Source organism: Ctenopharyngodon idella, chromosome 14, assembly GCF_019924925.1.
Source record: "Ctenopharyngodon idella isolate HZGC_01 chromosome 14, HZGC01, whole genome shotgun sequence".
NCBI lineage: Eukaryota > Metazoa > Chordata > Actinopteri > Cypriniformes > Xenocyprididae > Ctenopharyngodon > Ctenopharyngodon idella.
The window spans coordinates 28,139,112-28,166,687 of NC_067233.1; positions in this window are offsets into that span (position 1 = coordinate 28,139,112).

Below are 27,576 nucleotides of genomic sequence, written 5' to 3' on the forward strand. Positions count from 1 at the left end.
CAAGGGGACGATTTATCAAAATTATCCGGTCTTTAATAATGTTCTCAGAACATTAGCATAAAAACATTATTTATGCATATACATTCATGGAATGTTTTTTTCCTTAAATGTTTAAGTTTGACATTCGTCTATCATTTCTAAATGTTAGGCTACTACTTGTTTCAGAGAACATTTAAAAGTTATGTTACCATAATGTTGGCAAAATTAAAAAATGGAATCCACTTAACATTAGCATAACCAAATAAAAACATTTTCAAACATTTAAAAAATTGGGTGGTTTGAATGTTCAGAGAACATTCAGAAATAATGCTTTTATAATTTAATGGGAACGTTAGTAAAACGTATTTTTGTTAGCTGGGAATATTGTTATCATTCAGTATGTTTTATTCAGAATGAGTTATGATACAAATTATTCTGACTGTTCATCACTTCTTGACCTGGGACAAACATCTTTTGATAAGCATTCATGAACATAAGAGGCATAATTGAATATTTTCTGCCATGCTGTGGAGCTATCTGCAGGGCAAACCTCAAACCACCGTAATGCCACCCGAAAGCTTGGAATTCATTACTTCAGATGGGCCACCTACAAAGCCCTGTCCACGCTGCAAGCTGGTATGCCTCACTTGCTCTGCCAAACACTAATTCTAATTCGTCAACCTTTTAGAAATAGCTTATTTATGTAATCCCCCCTCCCTCCCTCCCTCCCTCCCTCCACCACCATCAAAAAAAAAATTTAAAAAAAAGAGAAAAAATATGCTTGCTTTCGAAAAAGCATAAATAATTAGCATTTTGTTAGTGCAGAGATAGCTTATTAAACAAAGCGGGAGCTTAGTGATGGAACACCGTTTGAAGTGCTGGTGAATAATCCAGCTGAATATGTACTTGCCCTGCAGCACTGAAGACAGGGCCAGAACCGCCACACCGTACAGAGACACTGACACATGACTCACTGCTAAAGCTTACTGAGACATGATCTTCAGCGGCAACACATGTAAAATCTGCCATGTGTTAAACCCATTTCTCAATAGTTTCTAAAACTGTTTGTACCAGCATTCACATACCCAAAGGCGATGGTCTATCAGTGGTGCATTGGATGGCACTTTCCATGAACACAGCACACTTTGATGTTTTACAATTTCTTTTAAGCATTAGAGGCACAAATCTCATGTTTACTTTTAGCCGTTGCTGGTGGCAGTGTGAGAACTTCTAGATAGCTTAGATATACTATTATGTAACATAAAATTAACCAATTAATCCATAAAACATTATTTTCTTAATATAATTTTTTATAAAAACTATTTTATATTATTATCCAATATTAATTTAATTGTTATTTCATTATTGTTCAAAAAAATATCAAACAAGTATTTTTGTCATAAAATTATAACAAAATAATTGTATAAGCTAGTTAGACCCCACTTATCAACCCATATATATTTATTATTATTATTTTGTTTTATAATTTAATTAGGGTCCAATTCTAATTATTAACTACGATTTTTGCCTCAATAAACTCCTAATTACTGCTTATTAATAGTTAGTAAGGTAGTTGTTAAATTTAGGTATTGGGTAGGATTAAGGGATGTAGAATATGGTCATGCAGAATAAGGCATTAATATGTGCTTTATAAGTACTAATAAACAGCCAATATCCTAGTAATATGCATGCTAATTAGCAACTAGTTAATAGTGAGAATTGGACCATAACCCTAATTACCTTCTGATTTAATGTTTTTTAAAGGATTAGTTCACCCAAAAATGAAATTTCTGTCATTAATTACTCGCCCTAATGTCGTTCCACACCAGTAAGTTGTGTTCTTCGGAACACAAATTAAGATATTTTTGATGAAATCCGAGAGCTCTATATGACTCCTCAATAGACAGTAATTCAACCACTACTGTCAAGGTCCAGAAAGGTACTAAAGACATTGTTAAAACAGACGACGTGACTGCAGTGGTTCAACCTTAATCTTATGAAGCAACGAGAATACTTTTTGTGCACAAAAACGAAACAAAAATAACAAAAATAATTTCAAAATAATGTCAAAAATAACAAAAATAATGTCATTCTCTTACACTGTTTATGTCCAGCGCTTCCAGGTTCTACGTCGGAACACCAGCTCATTATTGGCCGGCTCCAGCGTCAGCATTAAACACATGCGTCGTGCTGCTCACATGAACAGCGTCTGCCAATAGTGAGCCACCGTTCTGACGTAGAACCTAGAAGCGCTGGACGTAAACAGCGTACAAGAATGACACAGAAGAGAAGACATTGTTAAATAAAGTTGTTATTTTTGTTTCTTTTTTGCGCACAAAAAGTATTCTCGTCGTTTCATAACATTAAGGTTGAACCACTGCAGTCACGTTGACTGTTTTAAGGATGTCTTTAGTACCTTTCTGGACCTTGACAGTGGTGGTTATATTGCTGTCTATGGACGAGTCATATAACTCTCGGATTTTATCAAAAATATCTTAATTTGTGTACCGAAGATGAACGAAGGTCTTACGGATGTGGAACGACATGAGGGTGAGTAGAATTTTCATTTTTGGGTGAACTAACCCTTTAATGTTTATTGCTATAAAATAAAAGTACAAACAGGTATGTAAATTTGGATAACTGGATTGCAAACTAAAACAGCTCAAACAATACAGTATTTAATTCGAACTCCCGAGGTTTATAATCAACATTTTCTGAAAGTTAATAAGTTTTCTTTAACCATTTCTTGAAAAAGAAAAAAATTGTTGATAGTTTTATGGCCTGTTTTGTATTCTGTTATTCATGGCGAATGCTGTATCTCCGTTTTTCATTTAAACCAATAAATAAACTGCTGTAGCAGCAACAAGTAACTGTGAAACTTGACTTGAACCTGATTTGAAAACTGAGATTAAGTAGAATCAAACTGAAAAATACAACATGCCTCTCTAAAGGAGCTCTTGAACTTTCCTGGGCTGCATTTCCGAAAAGCATCCTAAGATTAAAGGGATAGTTCACCCAAAAATGAAAATTCTGTCATAATTTACTCCCCCTCAAGTTGTTCCAAACCTTTATAAATTTCTTTGTACTGCTGAACACAAGGGAAGATATTTTGAAAAAAGTTTGTAACCAGGCCACTTTGGGGCACCATTGACTTCCATAGTAGGAAAAAAAATACTATGGAAGTCAATGGTGCCCCAGAATTGTTCAGTTTCCCTACATTCTTCAAAATATCTTCTTTTGTGTTCAACAGAATAAAGAAATTCATACAGGTTTGAAACAACTTGAGGGTGAGTAGATGATGACAGAATTTTCATTTTTGGGTGAAATATCCCTTTAAGTAGAACCATTCCCACCAATGGTCTCTATGATCAACTTCGCTCACAATGCTTTTGAGAAATGCAGCCCTGGGCTGATGACATGTGACTCATTTGAGTCACAACATAATGAAACTCATTTGCTGATAGTGATGGACAGGGAGAAATGTCAGACCTCTGACCTTTAGATGTGAACCCCAGGCAATGGCGGTGCCTTTCACTGACCCTTGCAAGCATTCTTGAGAAAGTAATATCAGAAAATGAGCTACAAAATACAATAAGTGGGCACCGTTTAAACTTTCACTTACCCTCAGTGGCCACTTTATTAGGTAATATCAAATATAAAAATATCAAATTAGCAGCAGTTCTGTGGGCAAAAATGCCTTGTTGATGCCAGAGGTCAGAGGAGAATGGCCAGACTGGTTCGAGATGATAGAAAGGCAACAATAACTCAAATAACCACTTGTTACAAACAAGGTCTGCAGTTGTATCTCTGAACGCACAACATGTTGAACCTTGAAGCAGATGAACTACAGCAGCAGAAGACACACCGTTGCCACTCCTGTCAGCTAAGAAGAGAAAACTGAGGCTACCAATTAAGCATCGTTAAACGCCACAGCCTACCTGAGTATTGTTGCTGAGCATTTCCATCCATTTATGACCCATGAGTGTTACCCATCTTTTTATGGCTACTTCCACCAGGTTAACGAGCCATTTCACAAATCTCGAATCATCTCAAACTGGTTTCTTGATCATGACAATGAGTTCACTATACTCAAATGGTCTCCACAGTCACCTGATCTCAATCCAATAGAGCACCTTTGGGATGTGGTGGAACGGGAGATTCACATCATGGATGTGCAACTGACAAATCTTCAGAAACTGCCAACCTGGTCTCATGGAAAGACGTACCTGTGGGAACGTTTTCGCAAGTCGCAAAATATGTACCAATATGTACATATCACTGCTGTTCCCAACAGAAATGAACACTAGAGGCAGTGTTTCGCTTTTCTGACATAACAAGTTTGCTCGGTATCTCAGCTGATACGGAGGGGATTTTGATACTCAGCTGATTTAGGACGAGGAAGCCTTGGGTACGAATCCGGGGAAAAACAAGTCACGGTAAAAGAGCTCAAAGATGAGAGATCAAAACAAGCTAAAACGCCACAATTACGGATGCTTTTTATGTCACATTTGCTTTTGTTAAAGGAACACTCCACTTTTTTTGAAAATAGGCTCATTTTCCAACTCCCCTAGAGTTAGACAGTTGAGTTTTACCGTTTTCGAATCCATTCAGCCTTGCAACCATGGAGACATTTGTGAGAGATGCTGCGCAATATCATTGCGCCTGCTGCACCCGTGGTACAGCAGCAAAGTTCCTTGATTATTATGCTGGAATGAGAGTATAGTTCCTAGCCATATCGGCCTAGAAAATCGCAACTTTTTATTTTCCGTCGGTCTTAGTACACGATGTGAACTACAGAAGAGTCAAGTTTTAAATAGGAAAAATATCGAAACTCTTTGGTCATTTTTGAGCGAGATGCTAACGGTCTAATCCGATTCAATGAACTATGCTAAGCTATGCTAAAAGTGGTACCGCCAGACCCGGAGATCAGCTGAATCGATTCGAAAATGGTAAAACTCAACTGTTTAACTCTAGGGGAGTTGGAAAATGAGCCTAGTGTTCCTTTAACACTATCAGGTAGGTTTAGGTGTAGTGTTGGTGGTATGTTATTTTAAAAAAATAATCTAGCATTACACTTTTAGCGCCACTCACCGGACAAAATTTCAAATCAGAACTGCAGTGATTCGCATAAAAACCAACATCATAAAAATGTACCATGTTCACGTTAAGGTTAGCCAGAGAAACTAAGGGCCCTTTCATATACCCGGCACAATGCGGCGCCAGGCACGATACGTTTTTTGCTAGTTTCAGCCCGACGCAGTTATAATTTTTACGTCCTGCGCCATGTTGTTTAAATAGCAAATGCATTTGCACCCATCTGTTCGCCCATGGACGTGCTGGTCTGAAAACGAGGTGTGTTCAGTCGCATTGTTGGCGTGTTGCTATTTTGAGGCAACTGAAATAGACTGCACCATTGACCAACTGAAACCTGGTCTAAAGTCAATGGCGCATTATTTTTTTTTTTTATTATTATTTAAAGAGCGTGTTAGTAATATGCGGCTATAGACCGATGCACAGTGCTCATACACGCTTATTACACACATAGGACACAAACATGTCAAATATTAAAAATAAAAGGATTACAATGTAAAAGATTATTATTGTGTGCAAAAAAGATAAAAATGCTTTGGTGGAATCTGGCTTGTCCCGTAGATAGTCTGCTTGTGTGCTTTAAGGTCACGCATAAGCAGATCCGTTTCCTCGCTAGAGAAGTGTTCAGTTTTTCCGCTTACAAATTCTGCCATGTAAATAGCGAATCCTCCATGGTGCGAGCGCAACTGGCTTTTAAAGGGAATGGGAGATGAGACTCTGTTTGGTTTATCACACATTATGCCCAAAACACACCCATTACTCATTAAGAGGATAGGGACAACCCTTTTAGACCACGCATCTGGCGCATCGACCATTTTTCCCGTCGTTAAACTAGCAAAAGTGGATTCGGACACGCCCTAAGTGCACGTGCGCTTTAGACCATGCGCTTAGATCGTTAAAATAGGGCCCTAAAGCATATGTATAAGCATGAACGAAATGTTATTCAGTGGCTTAATGCAAAATGTCATACTTTAAGAGGTTACCAAAACATTTAAAAGGAATAACAGAGGATTTAGTGTTTAAAAAGCCACTTCAGTTGTGTATACAACAGTTGTTTGTCTTGACACCAACAGTCAGTGTATGAGGTTCTCAAACTGCTGTTTATGTGTCAAACAAGAGGAATCAACCTACACTCTTCAGCAGAGGTTAAAATTATTTTTCTCTATGCATTTAATTCATACGTTTGCGCAAGAGTTTGCAGTTATGACCTGGTGTGTTCCAAGAGCTCTTAGAAATAGTTTACAAACAAGCGATTCTGACTCATCGTCACCTTTAGCTTAGTTTTGTGGTCATGTTTGCACATCAAACATCACCTTGATACCTACTGAAAGGTGACTGTCATGCTCCAGAGCTAACAGCAGAGATGTGGGTGTTGACCTTTGCACTGGTGACTTTGACTGACCACTGCTGCTCTGAACACATTATGCTGGTTTGAGAGAGAAAGTTCAGGGCTGTACGCTCACCAAACATTTCCTTTTGGTGGCAGAGATGGAAGAGTTTCGCTTATAAATAGAGCTAATTTTGATTGTTCAGAGACGACTAGCATAAGGCATTTTTGGGAAATTCTGCCATTTGTGTCTCCATGATAATATAATTAACAGGAAAAAAAATCACAAATAATTATTTAGGAGATATAAAACAAGTTTTCATTTTATTACAGATAAATGAATTATAATAAAATTGTCTTAAAATCCGAAATAAAATAATTTTATTTTTATTTTATTATTGAGATGTCTGCAAATTCCTACCTCACAGAACAAACAATGCACTAGGGGGAAAAAGACACATACACAGAGCACAGACCGATCAAAGTACCGGAAGAGCGATTAGAGAGCAGACGGCGTATGCTTTCAAATCGCTCTCGCGGTACTTTGATGTCATACACTGATTGGTCTGCGCAGTGCTGCATCAAGTCGAACACACATATTATTTTCCAGTTAACGCATAGATAAAGTAGTTCCAGGCAGGTCTTGACTGCATTACAGTTCCATATCACTTTGCCATATTATTTCAGTTATTTCAAAGGTCCTTACAGCCTATACGGCAAAGGAACCAAAACCCACAAAGACATTGACCAAGCAAATCAATATAACAAACAATAGAATAAAAATGACAAATTCTTTCCTTGATTTACCCAGGAAATTACACAAGAAATTAGTCCTACACACAAGAGCATTTTAAGGAGAATAATCTGACGCATGTCTTGAAATAAAACATCTGAACAATCTCTTGAGGCATGGTAACCGTAGTTTAAGCTGAATAATTGACTCCGGGCCATTGAATTATATGGGTCATAGACAAATAAGGTTTTTAAAAGTGTAAAAAAAAAAAAACGTAAATGTTATTAATTTTGAAGATTTATTAAGTGTTAACAATGAGATTGTGGTTTTTATATTCAATTAACACTGTTTTTGTCATTTTTTATAATATGGACAAAATTTGTCACCAAAAAAGTCATTCAGTTTAACCAAAATTTCGGTTTTACCGAATGACACTTTTGGTTATAACGAATTACAATATTTTCAAACAATGCTAACAGGCTGATATCTAGCTTGTTCATTTTAAGCTCACGCATAAGCAGATAAAAAATATTCCAATATCAAAAGGACAATCAAATATTTTATACTTAGTACAAGTTTTTTAAAATATAACAACATTTCCATGTTTTATAGCGGTTGTATCGAATGACCTGATGTTTTCGGGACAAGTGAAAACATGAATTTTTCAAATAGTTAAAAGAGTTAGTTACTTTGCTTCATGACCATGTGGTCTTTTGCAGGTGTCTAAATGATGTCACATCTGTCACATGATACTGACTGCATGACTTGATCCAAAATGGTCCCTTTATATTGGTTACTCCGAGAGACATCAATGAAATTCATTTTTCCGGACATTCTTTCCCATAATAAAGCAACGACTTCTACACATAATTTTAATACCATTTTGATATATGATGTTATAAAATCATGCCAGAATAAAAAATATATACATTTATTACATTTTTAGATATTTTAATCACAAATGAAATGGCTGTATTGGCTTTTGGACGGTTAAACCAAATGACCTTTGACACTTCAAAATCTTTAAAAAATACCTTTATACGCAGCAAAATATAATTAAGACCTTTGAGATTCAATAAAAGAGATCTAGTTGTACTACTTTACATACTTTGGATGTCATATTTTTGTTTTTTATTATTAAGGCCTTTGGACAAAAAAATTAACCGTCTCGTCACTGACCCATATATATATATATATATATATATATATATATATATATAAATAAATGCATTATTTTTGAGGTGTGCATTATTTTTCCACTTCACGTCGTGGCCACATTACCAGCTTGAGTGTGTATTATTTTATAATAATTCAATTGTCCGTTGCCATTAATTCCTTACATTTGTTTTATATCAGAATCTCAGATAATATGCATGTCTCCTTTAGATCTTAACCCTTTAATGTCCATTAACACCTGAAGCTTCATCTACACTCCTGTCTTGAAGCCACCTCCACCCCTGCAGTCATGTCAGGGGTCTTGCGTCAGTGATGGGCTCAACAGAGCGCATAATCCAAGAGACAGACTGAACCACCTGCCTGAAGGACTCATTAACCCATAACACTTCTGAAACACAATGACATTCTCGACCAGGGGTCAGGCTTGATGCTAAGCAAGGTTCACATCCCCAACCGTGACTCTCACACCGCATGCGTGAGACGACGCAGCTTTCCACGCAGGATAACATACTGACTTGGACAGCAGCGACTTAACCCGAGCTCACCTCGACCAGTCCGAGCATCAAAACATTGCACTGGGGAGAAGGGATAGGATGGCTGCTGAACTAGACTTGCTATGAAAGGGTTCCTGGGGGAAACATACACTGCCACTGTCAGACCATAGTGGATCAAGACAACAAAAAGACTATATGCTATATTCCTCATACCTCCCTTGATGGTGCAGTGCCCTATACTTAATTTTTGTAACAGCAAAAAGACTGCTAAAAGCATCTCCCTTGAGTAAAAAAAATTATTATTGTATCTTTATGTGGCCTCTGGCAATAATCATTTTCCTAAATGTGATGGATTTTTCCATGTTAGAAAATGGTGGTTGTTTATGCTCCACCAGCAGGTTTTGCTGTAATTTCCAATAAATTTGAGGCCAGCAATTTAAATGTTTAAATCTATCTTTGGAGCACTTGACCTATAACGTCATTAATAGTCCTGTAACAGAGGGGCAGACAACAGGAATGCAGGTAATGGATGTTTATTGAACAGAGCAAGCAGACAGCAGGCAATATAGCAGACTTATTCTTGTTCTTGGTATTGCAGGTACTCAGTGACTTGAGGAGACGATACCGTGATGAAGGCAGGCGAACACCGATAGAGAGGGAGTCAGGTAAAGTCCATATACAGGAAGTGAATGACGAGACCAAACAAACTGAGGATGGCATGGGTGAGAATACACATAGGAGTCCGTAAAGGGATAGTTCACCTAAAACTGAAAATGATCCCATGATTTACTCACCCTCAAGCCATCCTAGGTGTATATATCTTCTATCAGACAAACACAATCGGAGATATATTTTTAAATATCCTTAGTCCTCCAAGGTTTATAATGGTTGTAAATGGGGGGGGCCACATTTTAAAACAACAAAAATGCATCCATCCATAATAAAAGTAGTCCATACGGCTCCAGAGGGATAGGGAGCGAAGGGATGTGTTTTTGTAAGAAAAATATCCATATTTAAAACTTTATAAATTCAAATAACTAGCTTCCAGCGGATGACCGTACGCATACTTCGCAAGTCGACTTGCGCCAAATGAGTGACCCGTGACGTGATGCAAACAAACTCAAGCTCCTCTTCTCTTATATCAAAATCTTCCAAAATTTCTCTTTAAAATTATCGTTTTAGACGGGTCAAAGGTTGCTCTTCCACTCAAATCGACTTGCGCAGGTATGCGTATGGTCATCCGCCGGAAGCTAGTTATTTGAATTTATTAAATTTTAAATATGGATATTTTTCTTACAAAAATGCATCCCTTCACTTCAAAAGGCCTTTATTAACCCTCTGAAGCCATATGGATTACTTTGATTAATCGATGAATGCATTTTTTTTGTTGTTGTTTTAAAATGTGGCCCCCCCCATTCACAACCCTTATAAACCTTGGAGGACAAAGGATATTTTTAAATATATCTCCGGTTGTGTTCATCTGAAAGAAGACAGGATGGCTTGAGGGTGAGTAATTTTCATTTTTGGGTGAACTATCCCTTTAATGAGGGTGTACATGTTAATTTTTGTTCCAGGTTAGTATTCGGGTGACAGCGAATGAGTGGGCAGAGTTGCAGCGTCTGGTGCTGATGGCATGGTTGAATTTGTGACTATAATATAATATAATATAATATAATATAATATAATATAATATAAAAGTGTTTATAAACATATAATAGTGTACTTATTTTCAAGGAATTTCTGTGAAATTGTGTGAAAATACCGCAGATTTTCCCTGGTTAAGTAAAGGAAAACTCAAATGGAAGCAGATGGACTTGTTGGTTTCTTGTTACAACTAGGCACTATTTTAATCGAGGCTAACTTGACAAAAATGTGCCTGTGGAGATATTAATGCAAAATGATCATTACATTGCTTCTTGCATGTTTCATAACACTTTCAAAGTGAAATGTCCGGTGAGTGGCGCTAAAAGTTTAAAGCTTTGTTGCATTTGAAAATAACGTACCCTCTACACTAAACCCTAACAGACAGTGTTAACACGAGACTCGTACCCAAACGTTCCACATCACAAGTGTCATGCTGTACCAGGTGTGCTACTGAGCAAGTTTACTATGTTAGAAAAGCCACACATATGGAGCTGGATACGTGATACAAACATCAAAATGTATTAGTTTATAAATCATGTACCATGGTAAAACTGTTTTGAGGTCATAACATAGTTGTGCAACATATTGTGCATGGAACCACATGAAAATAAGCTTTTATTAATCAATAATCTGCCCCTGTAATCACAATTTGTGTGAAAAGGAATAAAAGTTGTTGGTGTTTTACTGCCACTAGTATTCATTTTAACTGTATGTAACGGTACAGTATGTTTTAGAGTTTTGCAGAAATGCACAGTAAACAGAGCCAAGTTTGAGTCTGAGTTGCATCATTTGCAGTATTAACTATGAGCTAATATCAACTATTCACCTGTAAGACATTTTGACAAAATATTGTATGCCAGCTGAACCTCAAGTTTAGATATTTGCTGGCACTCGAGGAACTTCTCAAAGTGTGAGCCCAGTAGACAGGTCAGGTCACTCTTAGACTTTGACCAATCTTTCCTGTCTCCTTGTTTACCTCCTCTGACCTGGTTTTAGTCTGGCCCTTCCCTGGAATAGCAGAAGCAACTCTAATCCTTCCTCAAGACTTTTTCCAAATCTAACCGAGCAGGAACAACCCCAGCCATCTGTGTCTCTCTCTATTGATCTGGCTTCCCTGAGAAGATTCTGGAAGGCTGGAATATTCCCCCCACTGTCACCAGACTGCACAGCTCAGCGGCCACCATTCATCAGATCAGCACGCGCTGTTCTGTGGCCTTATTGAACATAAAGCAACGTCTGGACGCCCATCTCCCAGTGGACTCATGGAAGTTACATCTCTTCTAGATCTACAACAGGAAGTTGTTGGTTTCTTTACAAATCATAAGCTTTGCTTATTCAAACGTCTCTCGCTGTATGTGACATCTCTGTAATTGTGGAAGACCATTCACAGAAATGCACTTTTTTTTTTTGTCTTTGTTGCACTGAGCAATATGACATACATCTTAGACTTATACTGACACCTAGTGGTGTGGATGTATTATCATGCAAAAGAAATTTCCAATTAGGTTACCAATTTCAACCTGCTCTCGTGAGAAAATGTAACTATTTTATGAGGTTTTTGTATGAAAAACTTATTTCATTTTTAGAAAAAAGTAAGCATGAAGGTGGACCTCTAAACATAACTGTCACTGTGGTGTAAGCAGATTGTAACGAAAGCGTATGAAGGAGACTGTATGAATGAATTAGCCACCCATTTACCAAAACATAAATTGCCATGAGAGCGTGTGGCCAATTCCATTGAAAAAATGCACTATTTGCAGTAACCTACAGCTATTTTTTTTTTTTTTTACCACAAACAAAAACAGAGATGTTACAGAGATAAAAGCGAGTAGTATTCAACTGGTCATGTGATCTCAAAATGGCAGCTCCCATGAGATGGTCCGCTATGTGCAAAATAAAATGGCCTTTTATTAGGCTACTTATATGACTGTATCTCATGTTATGCCAGGTACACACTTCACGATTTTAGCCACGATTTTCACTTGCCGAAAATTTTGTAGAAATCGCTGACAAATGCCCAAAATCAGAGGCAAATCGGTGCTCGTTCATGTAAGTGACAATCGCGTAGTGGTGTGTATGATCCAACACACGATCTGAGAGAAGTGCTGATGCAGTGCTGATGCCCGTGAAATACAGTATTTAGCATGCTAAATATCTGGACTTGTCTACGACTCAGAGTCCTGCAGTGTGAAATGTATTCTGACTGGAAATTACATTGGTGTCAACCTACATCCAATGAGAGCAAGTTCAGAGGGAGAAGCTGCAACAAAACATCAGCAAGCATGGCTTCTGCAAGCAAAAGTTCTCTCCTTCCTATTCTTCTCTTTTTTTTTTTTTTTCACTGCAAATCAGCGCACATACAACTTGGATAACAAGCTTCTTGCGGGCTATCATTTTACCATTTGACTCCTGTGACCTTACGTTATTTCCTGTATCACTTCTCACGTGTGTTTGGTTGTGAAACGTAGTGTGTATACCAGACAAAGTTGTCTGCGATTCTTCCTGTTGAAATGTTATGTAATGTGTGACCCCCTGTCGCCAATCCATTGTGTAATGTGCATGAAACAGCAACTAAATGGTACCCCAGATAGTCGTGTTATGTGAGAAAAGCGATCCGACGACTTTGAAAAATTTGTGTGTACCCGGCTTCAGTGTACATCACGTACTTTTAATTTCAGTAGGGCTGGATCTTATTTAAGAGCAAAAAACCTATTTAAATAAGCTTATGGCAGTCTCTTTTAGTCTGTTTATGGCCATGTTTACACATTTGCAGAGACAAGTGAGGCACGCGACTGGCTGAGGCATCCCTGACTGCTCGGACAGTTCGACCTTCTGCAGCGGAGGGGGGCCGAGGGGGGAGTCCCCGTTCCCTGCCCTGCCCTACAGAGAGGGCCATCTGTGCTAGGGAACCTCACGCCGAGGACCTGGCCATGTATGCCATGCCCTGTGACTCAAACACACACACATAACATATAAGCTATCAGCCTTTTCACTAAGAGATACTGTCATACCTCACACCACTCTCTATTTAACCATGCTGAAATGATCACAGGAAAATGATACGTAATTCTTTTTTGATGTACGGTTCACCGCTCTTACCTACAAAATTAACATCATATATATTTCTGATGTACAAAAGCAGTTCTGTCATGGCTAGGACGTCAAACATCACCTGAGGGGAATCGTTCTGAACTTGTACATGTGTTGCGTGCTGTGAAATGTGATAACAGAATAAGTGGCAGCACTTTGTTCTGGTCTCATTCGGGGAGCCGCTGAGCTTGTGTCTGTTGTACTTAAACCTCCAAAACATCTGTGTGAGGGGCACAGGACGAGAACAGCCAGGAATATTCAGAGAATATGTGATGTGGAAAAGCATTTTCAGGTCAGTAAAATCGGAAAAGACAAATAGAAAGAGAGAGAGAATATGCAGCGCTGAATGTAAAGCCATGCACATCGAATTCAACCTAATATGATTTTGTGTTCTGTGTCTATTCAAGTCAGCCTTGATTTGGTTTCCAACACTAATCGCATCATCCAAGAGATTTGCATAGGCTTTTTTTTCATCTGTTTTTTTTCTCTCCTCTCCTGCCTTATTGAAACTCTCATCAGCCATTGTCACATAAATCCCCCCGATAAATTAAAAATGATTGATTCAGAGGAGGAAACAGCACCATAGGGGTTGGGGGGAGGAATCTATTGGCAACGGAGGACAAAAAGGGAAACATAATTGAGTCCACATTCATTTGAGCGTGAGAGTCAGGCCCTGTAATCACCTCAGGAGTGAGTATACTGCAATCAGTCCGCCTCTCGCTTTAACCTGCCTCGCTTTTTAGAGCGTTTTGTCAATTAGAATCAGCTTGATGCGAAAACCTTATTTTGTATTGAATTTCAGCATGAAAGAGATAATATTGACTAAGTGTGATCAAATAAGCCTGGTCACTTTTTGTGCTAATGGGCTATTCTCTGCATGCGCTGGCTTTTCAGTCCCTGAGGAAATTGAAACTTTTGTATTACATTCAAAACATAAATTTGAATTGCTCTCAAGAGGATTTCTGCAAAGTAATACATGTATTTGAAGATTTTTAAGATAATTTAATCACTTTCCTGCCAGAGATGTGTGTTTCCCCTGGTGTCACCTCAAATTCTGTCATAAACAAATGAAATATTATCTTAAATTTTGACAAAATTAGCTGTCTTTATTAAATGAATTAAATAAATCCTCTTTTTTTTCTTAAATATGTTTATTTTGTTATGCTAGTGACACAGTCTTAACAAATTATTCCAACCAACTATGAAACAAAGTCCCTTTAAGACAAGTCATTTCACTCGGCGGCCATCTTTGAAATGCCTCTCGGGCATGCAAGTGCAGCTCCTATCACTTTGAATGGGGAAACATCAAATTCTCCAAAGCTGTTTGCCAAGCTTTCGATTAAATTTCATATTTGAAATCACCAATGAAATCTGACAACAACTGTCTCATACATTTTGTTTCTAAACGCTCGAATCATGACAAAAAAAATAGTATTTTTCAGGCTGGATCAAGCTAATGCGCATGCGCAGTCCTAAATGCGTATCTATTGTGTCTCATTTCGGAGGTGCACGTCTGACTGTTTCTATAGGAACCGGAGCTTCTAACGGCCACTGCAGTGATGCGATTACTTTACCAATCAGCGATTGGCTCTTATTTAGAAGGCGGGACATATTCCGCCATATTGCGCGTTGCACTTTCTCCCATTCAAAACAATACGAGTGATCCGTCTTGTGTTATTCTATAGTCTTTATATGAAATCAATTTCCCAATGTGACATCACATTTCAAGAGAAATCAAACTATCAATCTCGACACTACTTGAAAGGTGTTAAATGAAAGTTCGATATCAGCCTTTGTCTCTTGCACAATGCCACACCACAGATCTATGGTTGAATGTGTAGTGGACCCAAAAGCTTTTGCACACTAAAGACACTTAAAATTGCAGGAATTTGAATAAGGAGTTTTAATTAGATAAAAAATATAAGTGGAATTTATTATTTATTTATATAGGTGGCAAGAATGAAAAGAACACACAAACACACTTTGTGGTTTTCAGACGCAAGTGGATTCATAGATACAGGTTTATGATGAACCATATCTGTAGATACTCTGCTGGACACCAGCGTGAATTTGAGAAATGACTTAATACATCCACTAAAATCAACTTGAGATCATTTGATTAAAAGTCATTCAGCAAAAATAGCTCAGAAAAGTAATTTTTTTTTTTCTAGTTCTAGCATAATTAATTTGTTTGAAATTTTGTTTTACCTTACCTTGTACCTTAAGAGTCTAAATACTTTTGTTACCACTGTATTTAACTGGATTACATCATTACATTTACTGTTTTTATGCCAGTCATTCATTTGTAAGCAGAGAAAATATTCAACCACCAAAATAATTACATGTAATATATTCTTAAATACATTTATTTATGCTGCTTAACATTCAACCAGTGTGTTTTCTGTACAAAAAACATCCCAATGCAATGTTATCCAACAACGTCTTGAGCAGTGTTGGGGTTAACGCATTACAAGTAAAGCGAGTTACGTAATTAGATTACTTTTAAAGTAACACATTACCTTTAAATTTACAACAAAATATCTGAGTTACTTTTTCAAAGAAGTAACGCAAATTAATTTATTCTCCTGTGGAGAGAAACTGGGAGTAAGTGCAGAGGAGTGTGTGCGCAGTGTTAACATAACGGTTATCATAGTTTTAGACTAAATGTGAGCATATCACTTGCACAAATTTGATTCATTATTCCACAAAATGAATAAAAACAGTAAAAATGCAAACACAAAATGTTATGCAAACCTGCAATATATATTAAATATGTTAAATAACATGTATTTAATCTAAATTTATTAACCAATGTCTTTGCTGCTGACCTTTGATGATCCAATTCAAATATACTAATAAGCAAAAATGACTTTAGTTAAACATCACATTTGCATTTAATTATTTTGTTTTTATTGCTGAAGAGGCTACATCCGAAATCACATACTTCCCTACTAAATAGTAGGTAAAAAACAGTATATAACAAAAGGAGTAGCCTATGTCTGAATTCACAGTTCTAATAAAAGAGTAGGCAAAAAGTACCCAAATGACCTACTATTTCCGGAGAGATTCTTAAGTGTGCATGCGATGGACATTTTAATATCCCATGAGGCCACGGGAGAGGATTTGTGAATGGCAGTGAAGCGACTGGTAGGTCACATGACAATGAAAGCATGGTGAATGTAGTACGTCCTGATTACATTCATACTACACACACTCATGCTATATAGAATATAATTTTTAGTGGTCGTGAAGTAATTACTTATTCAAAATAAGTACCTACTCAAGAGAGTATGTGATTTCGGATGCAGCCAGAGTGTTGAACTTTCTTCTCCTGTGTCAGATTCTTCTGTGATCCAGAATAGCACCACAGCATAAAGGTTTGTTTGAGTCAGCCTGAGGTTTATTAATTTAATTTTTGTGGGCCTTTACATTTGCCAAAAAAATTAGAACGTTTTTTAAACAAACAAGCCCAGCCCAGGGTAGGAAAAGTAACACAAAAGTAACGTAACACATTACTTTCCATAATATTCACATAATATTCAGCAATATTACTGATTTGATGTACTGACACTATTGGATGAGAACTGAACTGAGCTGGATGATGACATCTCTGTTTTCAACAGAGCTGCTTTATAGATGAATTTAACTCATTTCATCTTTACACAGTTATTGAACTGAACTGACCTCAGCTGAACAATGACTGCTTTACGGCAGAATTGAACTGAATCATTATTTTCCTGTTTATCCCTGTAAAACTGCTTTAAAAACAATTTGTATTGTATAAAATTCTACATAAATAATGGTGAATTGACTTGACTTTCCATAACAAGTAACTAAGTAACACAATTAGTTACTTTTTAGGGAGAAACGCAATATTGTAACATTACTTTTAAAAAACACTGGTCATGAGGTCAAAACGGCAGTACACAGAAAGGATGATCTGGATGGGGTTGTTGTTGCTTTACATGGATCTCTAGCATAATAAAACTAATTACAGAAATGTGTTGCTCTGTCCAGTTATGAAATATAAAAGTGTTTTCCACACACACACAGGATGAATACCAAATTAGCCTATATTTAAAGTCCTGTTTTGATAATTAATGCATTACATTGAAGACAGTTGCACAGTAATTTAAATCAACAGCCCTACCACAACAGTTTCCTCAAATGCATGCAAATAAAGCAGAGAAAGTGTGAATGAGAGAAAGAAAGAAAGAGAGTTCGGGTGTAGCGAACAATGTCAACCTCAGACGCGCCGGGTTGTGCATCTACAAATAAGCCTTGGTCCCAGTCACACTCAAGAGTGTATTATCATTGTTATTAACATGTTTCGCACAAAGCGGATCTTATTTCTTCCCAGGTTTCCCTGCACACACCATGCACACATACACACTGCTCCAATTAGGAGGGAGTGTTGTGTAGCGTCAGTGTCGAGGGATTCAACTTTCTTCTGCGCTGTCAGGTCCCATCAGAAAGGCGGCTCATTAGTGTCAGGTTCAGCACTGCCACCGACTTTCCCTTCTCTCTTGCTCTCTGTCACTCTCATACTCTCTCTCTCCTCCTTTTTCATTTTCGCACAAACATTTCAAATGAGCCTCCCGTACTCTTTCATATCTACATCATCAGAGCATGGTCTTGTATTTCAGCCTCCCCTAAATGATCCCTTGTCCACCGGGGTCCAACAGGAAGAGGTGAAACGCATCCAAATCAAACCTAAGAGTGTGAACAAGGGTTCAAAATGATCACATGATGTCTGTTAAAAATGGCTTAACAAAACCTCACAAATATGTCTCTCGCCAAACCTTTCAAGAACATGTTCCAGACATATATTTACCCAAGAATAAAACACATATGTCTAGAATACTTGATTCTGATTGGTCAATCACAGCAATCTGAAGTCAAACGGATCTTAATAATGATGCTAAACCGTACAATTGACCATTGTGCCTGGTATAACCAATCTCCTACACTGTTTCACCGTTTCAATAGTTTCCTTATTCTCACATAATAAAATAATTTCAACTCAGATCAATAATTCATGTCCATCCATCCATCTATCCATCTATCTGTCTGTCTATCTGTCAAGTTGCTACATAAGTAAGCAATAAGGTACGAGAGGCTGTGTATAAATCACGGCTGAAGGGCGTTGTTACTTCTTCAGCCGTTACTTATTCATGATACAGCACTAGCCTTGAGTACCTTATTGCTTTTATAAAATGGTTACCACACAATACAAATATTAAAGCCAAAAATATGTAACAATGCAACTTTCATGAAGTAAACTCTTACTAAAAGCCTTCCTTCCGCCGGAAAAAATAGTCCCTGGCCGTGAACAGCAACAAAAGTTACATTATTACGCCATTAGATGGCGGCAAAGACTGTCTTTATGAGTGTGTCAGTCAGTAGCGAAGACTTTTACATTGAAAAGACTGAATTCTTGTGAACACGGAACAAGACGCAACTGACAAATGCTTTGACTAGCGCTGTCAGTCACGGGAAAACCCCTTAACTGTTAAAAGGACAAGATAATACATCGGACATTTAAACAGATTTTTTATTATGAACATAGGACTGACCTGAAGGAAAATGCTAAATCTGAATGCAGGTAATAAACTCGCTCAATCGATCTCTTTCTCACAATACTCTTCTACATAATACAGTAAACATCAATGAACAATATCAATTGAGAACAAACAGTTATCATGAATAAAACACAGCTATTGACCAATCAGAATCAAGGACAGGAACTAATCATTTTATAGTAAGCAGGATAACTTACAGACATTCACTATCAAAAAATAAATACATTTATTATATGTGTCAAGATCCTGATCACACTTTCATAATTTATGTTGCAATAATAATAAAAATATAATATAATAATGGATTCTCCATTACATATTTTGCTTAAAGAAAATCAGGAATATTTTTAGGACCATTAGATTATTGGTATTGTGACATGAATTCTCATTAGCGTAAAATATAGTATTTAAATTGCAAAGTGTTATATGTCAGGGTAGCATTGCATAGTGTAAATAATAATAAAAATTATTTTATTACAGTAATAATTCTATGGAATATTATTTTGTATTGTATTGTATGTATGTATTTGTTTATTTATTCACTTATTTATTTATAATGCGTTACTGTAGAAAAGTGATACACTGCAATAATTATAAAATTATAAAATGGGGGAAATGTGCTTAATTGTCATAAAAATAATGTGACTATGCAAAACAAATCTTAACATTTTCCTTATGCAAGATATACTCTCTTCTTTTTCTTTTGTGAGACTTGCGCTTATATTTTCATAACTAACGTTACAGAGCCTTACAGATGGGCGAACCGTGGGTTTTAAAACAGAAAGCGCTGGCATTAGGCATCACGGAGTATTTTTACTCTCGTCAGCAGGAGAGGTGGCAGAGGCAGACTGGCAGTGAGAGTAGAAGGAAAACAGCACTAATGGTCTCAATGTGTCAACAGGTTTTCGCCAAGGACTCCATCTGCAGCCACACACACAGGCACATGGTTGAGCGTGTAACTCCACACACATAGCTCTATACCCAAAGAAATCTTCAGGATGAATTTACACTCCACACACTAGATAATTAATCCTAATCTGTTTATTTTAGAATCTCTGTTATGCCTACAGTGGTTTAAATGAGTCTATTATTGCTGTATACACATCACTGCACGCTTGTCAATGTTGTGTATAGTATAAACCAGGTCGGAGCCGTACTCAGAACTTGTATTCCAAATTTCACAAAAGAAAAAGTAATGCCCCCCTCCCCCCCTCCTCCAGAGAGCAGTTAAAAGGTGGCAATATGAGAGAGATTATTGTGGTGTTACACTTAAAGCAAAGCTACTTATCTTAATACCGCTGCCATCTGAAGCTGCACCAAAATATCATTTCAATCACATGCCAAAAATAAGTGGCCGACTTGAAAATGTAGCACAAATGAACACAGCAAATATTCCAAAACTTATCTAAGCAAGGCAAAGATAAAAAAAAAACAGAACTTTTGTTTATCTCAAGTCTCATCTTCCCCATCGCCTATCCCCCATAATCCTCTCTCTCTCTCGTTCTCTCTTCAGGCAGCACAACCCCATTCCTATTAAACCCTTTAATTAAGAAAACAGGCTTTGAATTCAACTGTGCAACCCCATCTCCGGATGCCATGTTGGGGAACATTCAAAACTCCCCTTTCCACCGCCATCTCTTTCCCATTCCATACGTTTTTTTTTTTTTACTTCTTTCTTTCTCTCATGCCCTGAGCCCCCTTCACTCTCTTTCATTCTCTCGCTCCGTCTGCACACTTCCACTATCAAAGACATGATAATTAGTCACAGAGGTTCATCTGGAATCTATTATACTCCTTTTCTTTAATTAATTGTGCATTATAATTATAGAGGCGCTCCTCGGTATCATGCACTCGTGCGCCTGCATGCATGCTTGCAACTTTGAAGCGTACTCTGGAAATGCCACATAGATAAAAGCCGGCAAGTGTCAAAAAGCAAGCAAACTTTTCTTCCCTCCTCTCTCCTCCACTTTCCCTCTCCTCTTCCCTTCTCTGCGGCGTGCGTCTTTTCATGCCATTTGTAGCGACCTAATGAGGACATTTCTGTCAAAAAAATCAATCAAAGGCACGGCTGGGAGCGTGTTATAAGTCACAGGTATCTGAGGTGCCTCTTTTCCGGCAGATGAATAATAATAAAAATAAAATTAAATAAATAAATAAGGAGTGTGTTTAATTCTGTGACACGGGGGGTTGCTGGCGAGGAGGGGGGAGTTGAAAGAGGACATGCTAGGGGAACAGAAGCTTGTTGGATTCCCTAATCTCTGAGATGGCATAAAGCGAACATGCCAAACACCTTCGAATTGTAAAGAGAAAAGTGTGACTCATTTTTTCCCTTCCTGCCATTTCTTTTTTAGCTCCATTAAAAGGCTTTAAGACAAAGTGTTTGTGCATGTAATAAACATAAGGAAGAGATGCACCGCAATGGGCAGTCCTCCAGCATACCCAGAATGCCTTGCTCCGTGCACATTTTAACTTATCTCCTGCAAACAAAGATGGATGTGTCTCGGCGCTTATTAAACCATGCTTTTTAAGCTCTTGCATGCCTTGTTTTGAAAAGCAAATCTCTTTATGCTACAGATTGACAGAGCAAACGCGCAAGAAAATACATGTAAGGGAGAAGAAAAATTCTCATTTAACTTCAGCATCGTGCACATGATGATTACTTGTTTTAATGCGGATGCTTTGAGCTCGAGCAGGATCCTGGGTTGCCTCTCATGTAGGGCTTAGCACTGTATTCTCTCAAAGGGGTGCTGATCTCTTAATTATTTAGCAGGCTTGTCCCTCTCTGATCAAACAATGCCGTGACAGAATGTTTCCACACAACCTGAAAGTGGCTTATAATCTCGCTTGTTCCAAACCTGAGTGAAAAGGGAGGAAATCCAGCCCTGACAGGTGGCCAATTGTTAGCGCACTCAGAATGTGGAAAACAGTTTGGCTCCAGCACATCCGCATTATGAAAATGATGCAGAGGAAATTGAAAAGACACTTCACAACGAGAAGTCCCCGAGGACACCGCTAACATAATATCAACATAATGTTGATATTTAATTTATTAAATTAAGGCAATGAAATAGCGGATATTGCATGAAGTACAGGATCGCGCAGTGCAATCTCACTTTCCAAATTAAGAATGCTTAATTATTTATCATAAAGGGCGATTGAGAATATTGAGGTCTAAATGTGCTGCACTGAATAGTTTGAGTAAATTACTCTATAATTACACTAAATTATAGTTTAGTACATAGGGGCTTATGAAAAAAATGTTAAATTAGTCGTATCACTGTTAAACATGCTGTGAAGTAGCATTCTGAAAAAAGGACATTTGTAGCTTATGCTGTGAAAAATAAGTGCCATATTATTTTTGCACATCTATTAAACCAGCTAATTAGTTTGAAACATTTGGGTAAATTTTGAAATATTCTGGAAATAGTTATTCATTTTAAACTAAATAAATCAAAATAATTGTAAGACATTTTTTATATTTTGAAATAGTCTTTTAGTTTGTTGATTGCTAAGCGCTAGGTAAGTCAAAAGAGCCCAATTCACCTATACTATGCCCTAAAAGTATGTACTGTTTTGTGAAGAAAAAGTACATACTTTTGAGTGTGTACCAGAATAGTAGGCAAGCTTTGGGACATACTACTTCATCATAGTTGGGTCTTTAAACAGACTGTTCTGTCGCTTACTTATGTGCATCCTGTCACCGTTTAAACTGCCCTGTCATTCATCTTGTCAGTTAAAATCCTCCACATTCAGTTTAATTGAATTTCCTACCATTTCAGAGATAAATGTAGTAGCACGTTGATCTGCCAATCGTGTGTCTTTCATGCGGAGAACTCTCCTCGTGTGTTTGCATTTAAAAGTTAATGACCAAACGCATCTTTATAAAAGCTCACAATGCTGTTGATGATATATAATTTTGGTAACACTGAATAAATATTTTTTTTCAGCAGGTTAGACACTGATTATTAATTACGAGTCAAACCACCCTCTACTTAACCATTGGATTCGCACATCTGCCATGTTTGTAGTCTTTAATACCTTTTATTTGTGTTTGTAGTTCTAATCGAATCCTTGTCCAACACGCAATGGGTTGTGGGCAGTATTAGCCGTTAGAGTATGCATGGATCTACACTTCGGATTCTAACCGGAAAAAGTAGACCATCCATGTATCTTCGAAATACTCATTTAAACATACTATGATTCGGTACACACTAATTCTAATTTCGAATACTATTTAGGACGGATAGTATGCGAATTGGGACGGAGGTCACGCAGCATATGACTTTCTTATCTCTAGATGCTTCGGGTCCCTACTTTAGGGCATTTCTTATTATTTCATATTGTTAATCATCAGTCATGTGAAAATCATAGGTCCAACTGCTTTGACAAGCCACAGGATTACAGACATTAAATCAGTAGCACGAATGATGCAGGACACTAAATTCAATATTTTAGATAAGAAGTTTGTTCAAATCCATAACCGTATATACTGTGAATGATTTTTCAAAGTTGTAACTAAAACAAAAATGATTGGGGTATATACATACATATATATATATATATATATATATATATATATATATATATATATACACATATATATATATATATATATATATATATATATATATATATATATATATATATATATACACACACACACATACATATATATATATATATATATATATATATACACACACATATACATATATATATATATATACACAGTACTGTGCAAAAGTCTTAGGCACATCAGTATTTTCACCAAAAATGGTTTTAAGATGGCTGTAGTGTGTCAGTAGGAAATATCAGTTTACATTTCCAAACATTCATTTTGCCAATAATTGTAATAATCCAGTGAGATTTTTGTATGCACAAGAAGTCTGACAAAAGCCGGTGCTTCACACAGAGATCTGATCTCCCCATCATCAAATCCGTCTGTGATTACATGAAGAAACACATGAAACTGAGACAAACTAAATCCAGAAGAACTGTGGCCGTGTCTCCAAGACGCTTGAAGAAAGCGACCTGCAAAGATACAGTACTGTGAAGAGTTTTAGGCACTTGTGTAAAAATGCTGTAAAGTGAGGATGCTTTCAAAAATACTGTCATAAATAAATAAAATCTATCAATTAACTTCTATTAACCAAATCAAATCAATATTTGGTGTGACCACCCTTTGTGTTTGAAACAGCTTTTGTCCAGGTACACTTGCGCATCGTTTTTCAGGTAGCTTTGCAGTTCAGTTGAAATACTGACATGCCTACTTTTGCACAGTACTATATATATATATATAATTATTTGTGAAATTTAATTTCAATTTCTGACTGAAAATTGTTTCCTAGCTAGTCATTTTTTGTAATAAAAAAAGTGAAATGATGATGTGAACTAAAAGTGTGGTCACATTTACTGTGAAATTTAGTGAATTTCTGCAGACAAAATCCAATAGGAATCTACTAAAAAAAAAATCCATGCGATCTGGAATTTCGCATGAGTGCGAAAGATTTCCCCATGCAGATTTTGCAAAAGGCTTTAAGCTGCTCAAGCGGATTCAACGCTTTGACCAACAGAAAGCTGCTTGGTTTGAAAGTTATTTCTGTGTACATTATTTTTCTGCGAAATTTCACCAAAATTTCACTGAACAATAATGGAAGACATGCACAAAAATGGTTGGATAAATAACAAAAAACTTTACAACACTGTTGTAAACGCCTTTGTTTTTCTCCGTCTGTGTTCCCTCATTATGGTGAGAGGCTGATGTTTGCTTAAACATATCTCCACAGCAGCACTCTCGAACCCTCTGGGTCAATTACCTAATCTTAATAACCGTAATTGCTGAGCTTGGAAAGTAGCTGAGCTATTAATTCTAGTGTGGACCACTGGAGAATCGAGGGCCGCTGCCAGACATGACATATTCAAACACACACACATAAGCACATTGATGTCAAAGCCGACGGTTAACAAACACATCAGAGAGCGAGTTTAACTACAAGACAGACCGCACACCACATTGTCATATATATATATATATATGTTCGTTACTCATCAGCCCCCTGCCAGCGATGGGGGCTTCTTGGATAATTAGCGAGACATTGCACCCCCCTCGGCCTTCTTTACTCTGTTAACAGGTCGAGCGCAGAGGAATCCCCAGCACACAGGGGAGAATCAATCGATCCCTGTGCGAGAAGATTGATCCAGGAACCATCCCACTGCCTTTAATGAAGCTGTCTGCCAGGGAATACAGCTCTCACACCATTACCCAGCAGCCCTTTCACCACAGGAGGCCCATATCAGACTACAGCTACTATGCGAATTACAATGTGAGCGAGGAAGGGGGCATACTGCCACATCACATATTAACACACTCGCACAATCATCTCAACGCGATGAGGAGGGGTCGGATCTGAGAGCAGACATCGGAGGTGACCCGAAATCAATAGTGTTGAGTTAAAAATAGGCAGGAGGGAAATGTCAGCTGTCATTCTGATACTTAAGACCAATTCCTGGTGTAGTGCTGAAAAACGACCCGCGCTGAGAGACTATTCGTCAAACCTGCGTGAAAACTAGACTTGCGATCCATCACCAAAAAAGATGAAAGACTTATGTGATTATGTACTGCAAGATAAAATGAAGAATTACAAGTTCTTGTCATGTAGCTGCCATAACTGTCTTTTCATGCCCTGACTGAATCACACACCCGTTTTGACTCAGATTAGTTTAGCTACAGTAATATCACCAGATCCAAAACATGGAGAAATGGGCAGATTTCAAGTACCGTAATCAAATCTTGTATCTTTAATCAAAATAACTTTTCCTCTCTCTTCTCGGATGATGTGTTTACTGGCGCGAGGGCGGGACAACCTGTCACTCACATCAGATCCACCAATAGCAAACCACAACCATCCAAACAATTTCCCATAGACATTTGTTACATTTGTTCCCTCCCTACATTTGTTCTTGTTCAAGAAGCCATTTCACTCGGATATACGTTACAATGGGGGAAAAAAGACTATTGCAACTTCAATTTCATGCCAAATTTAAAGGCGCAGTATGTGTTCTGGGAAATGCTAATGTAAGCCTGCTAGCATTGACAGCATACGATCCCACCCTCCCAAAACCACGCCTCCTCCAAAACACTTGAACGTACACACACACAGCTGCTCTCGGCAAAGTGTCACAAGAGACGGTGTTAAACCTCATGTCTCAAATCACATAACATTACAATAATAATGAACGTAAACAAATTCGAGAGCTTGTACCTGACTGCTACATATTCATTTCAGTGTCGATACTGTTGACATGGAAACACATAATCCGGTTAGAACGTCACAGGTTGCCATCTCTTAATTACGGTAGTAATGGCGTGAACGCAGCTTAAGCTCGTTGTTTTAATTCGGTAGGAACTGTAAAAGATGGCTGCTGTGTGTTTGTGGTGCTCCGTGACCGACGTCTGTCTACATAAACTCTGCATAGCATGAAACACACTGATGACGTACAAACCCGATTCCAAAAAAGTTGGGACACTGTACAAATTGTGAATAAAAAAGGAATGCAATGATGTGGAAGTTTCATATTTCAATATTTTATTCAGAATACAACATAGATGACATATCAAATGTTTAAACTGAGAAAATGATTTTAAATTTCATGGCATCAACACATCTCAAAAAAGTTGTGACAAGGCCAAGTTTACCACTGTGTGGCATCCAATCTTCTTTTTATAACAGTCTGCAAACGTCTGGGGACTGAGGAGACAAGTTGCTCAAGTTTAGGAATAGGAATGTTGTCCCATTCTTGTCTAATACAGGCTTCTAGTTGCTCAACTGTCTTAGGTCTTCTTTGTCGCATCTTCCTCTTTATGATGCGCCAAATGTTTTCTATGGGTGAAAGATCTGGACTGCAGACTGGCCATTTCAGTACCCGGATCCTTCTTCTACGCAGCCATGATGTTGTAATTGATGCAGTATGTGGTCTGGCATTGTCATGTTGGAAAATGCAAGGTCTTCCCTGAAAGAGACGACGTCTGGATGTTGTTCTAGAACTTGGATATACCTTTCAGCATTGATGGTGCCTTTCCAGATGTGTAAGCTGCCCATGCCACACACACTCATGCAACCCCATACCATCAGAGATGCAGGCTTCTGAACTGAGCGCTGATAACAACTTGGGTTGTCCTTGTCCTCTTTAGTCCGGATGACATGGCGTCCCAGTTTTCCAAAAAGAACTTCAAATTTTGATTCGTCTGACCACAGAACAGTTTTACACTTTGCCACAGTCCATTTTAAATGAGCCTTGGCCCAGAGAAAACGCCTGCGCTTCTGGATCATGTTTAGATATGGCTTCTTTTTTGACCTATAGAGTTTTAGCCGGCAACCGCGAATGGCACGGTGGACTGTGTTCACCGACAATGTTTTCTGGAAGTATTCCTGAGCCCATGTTGTGATTTCCATTACAGTA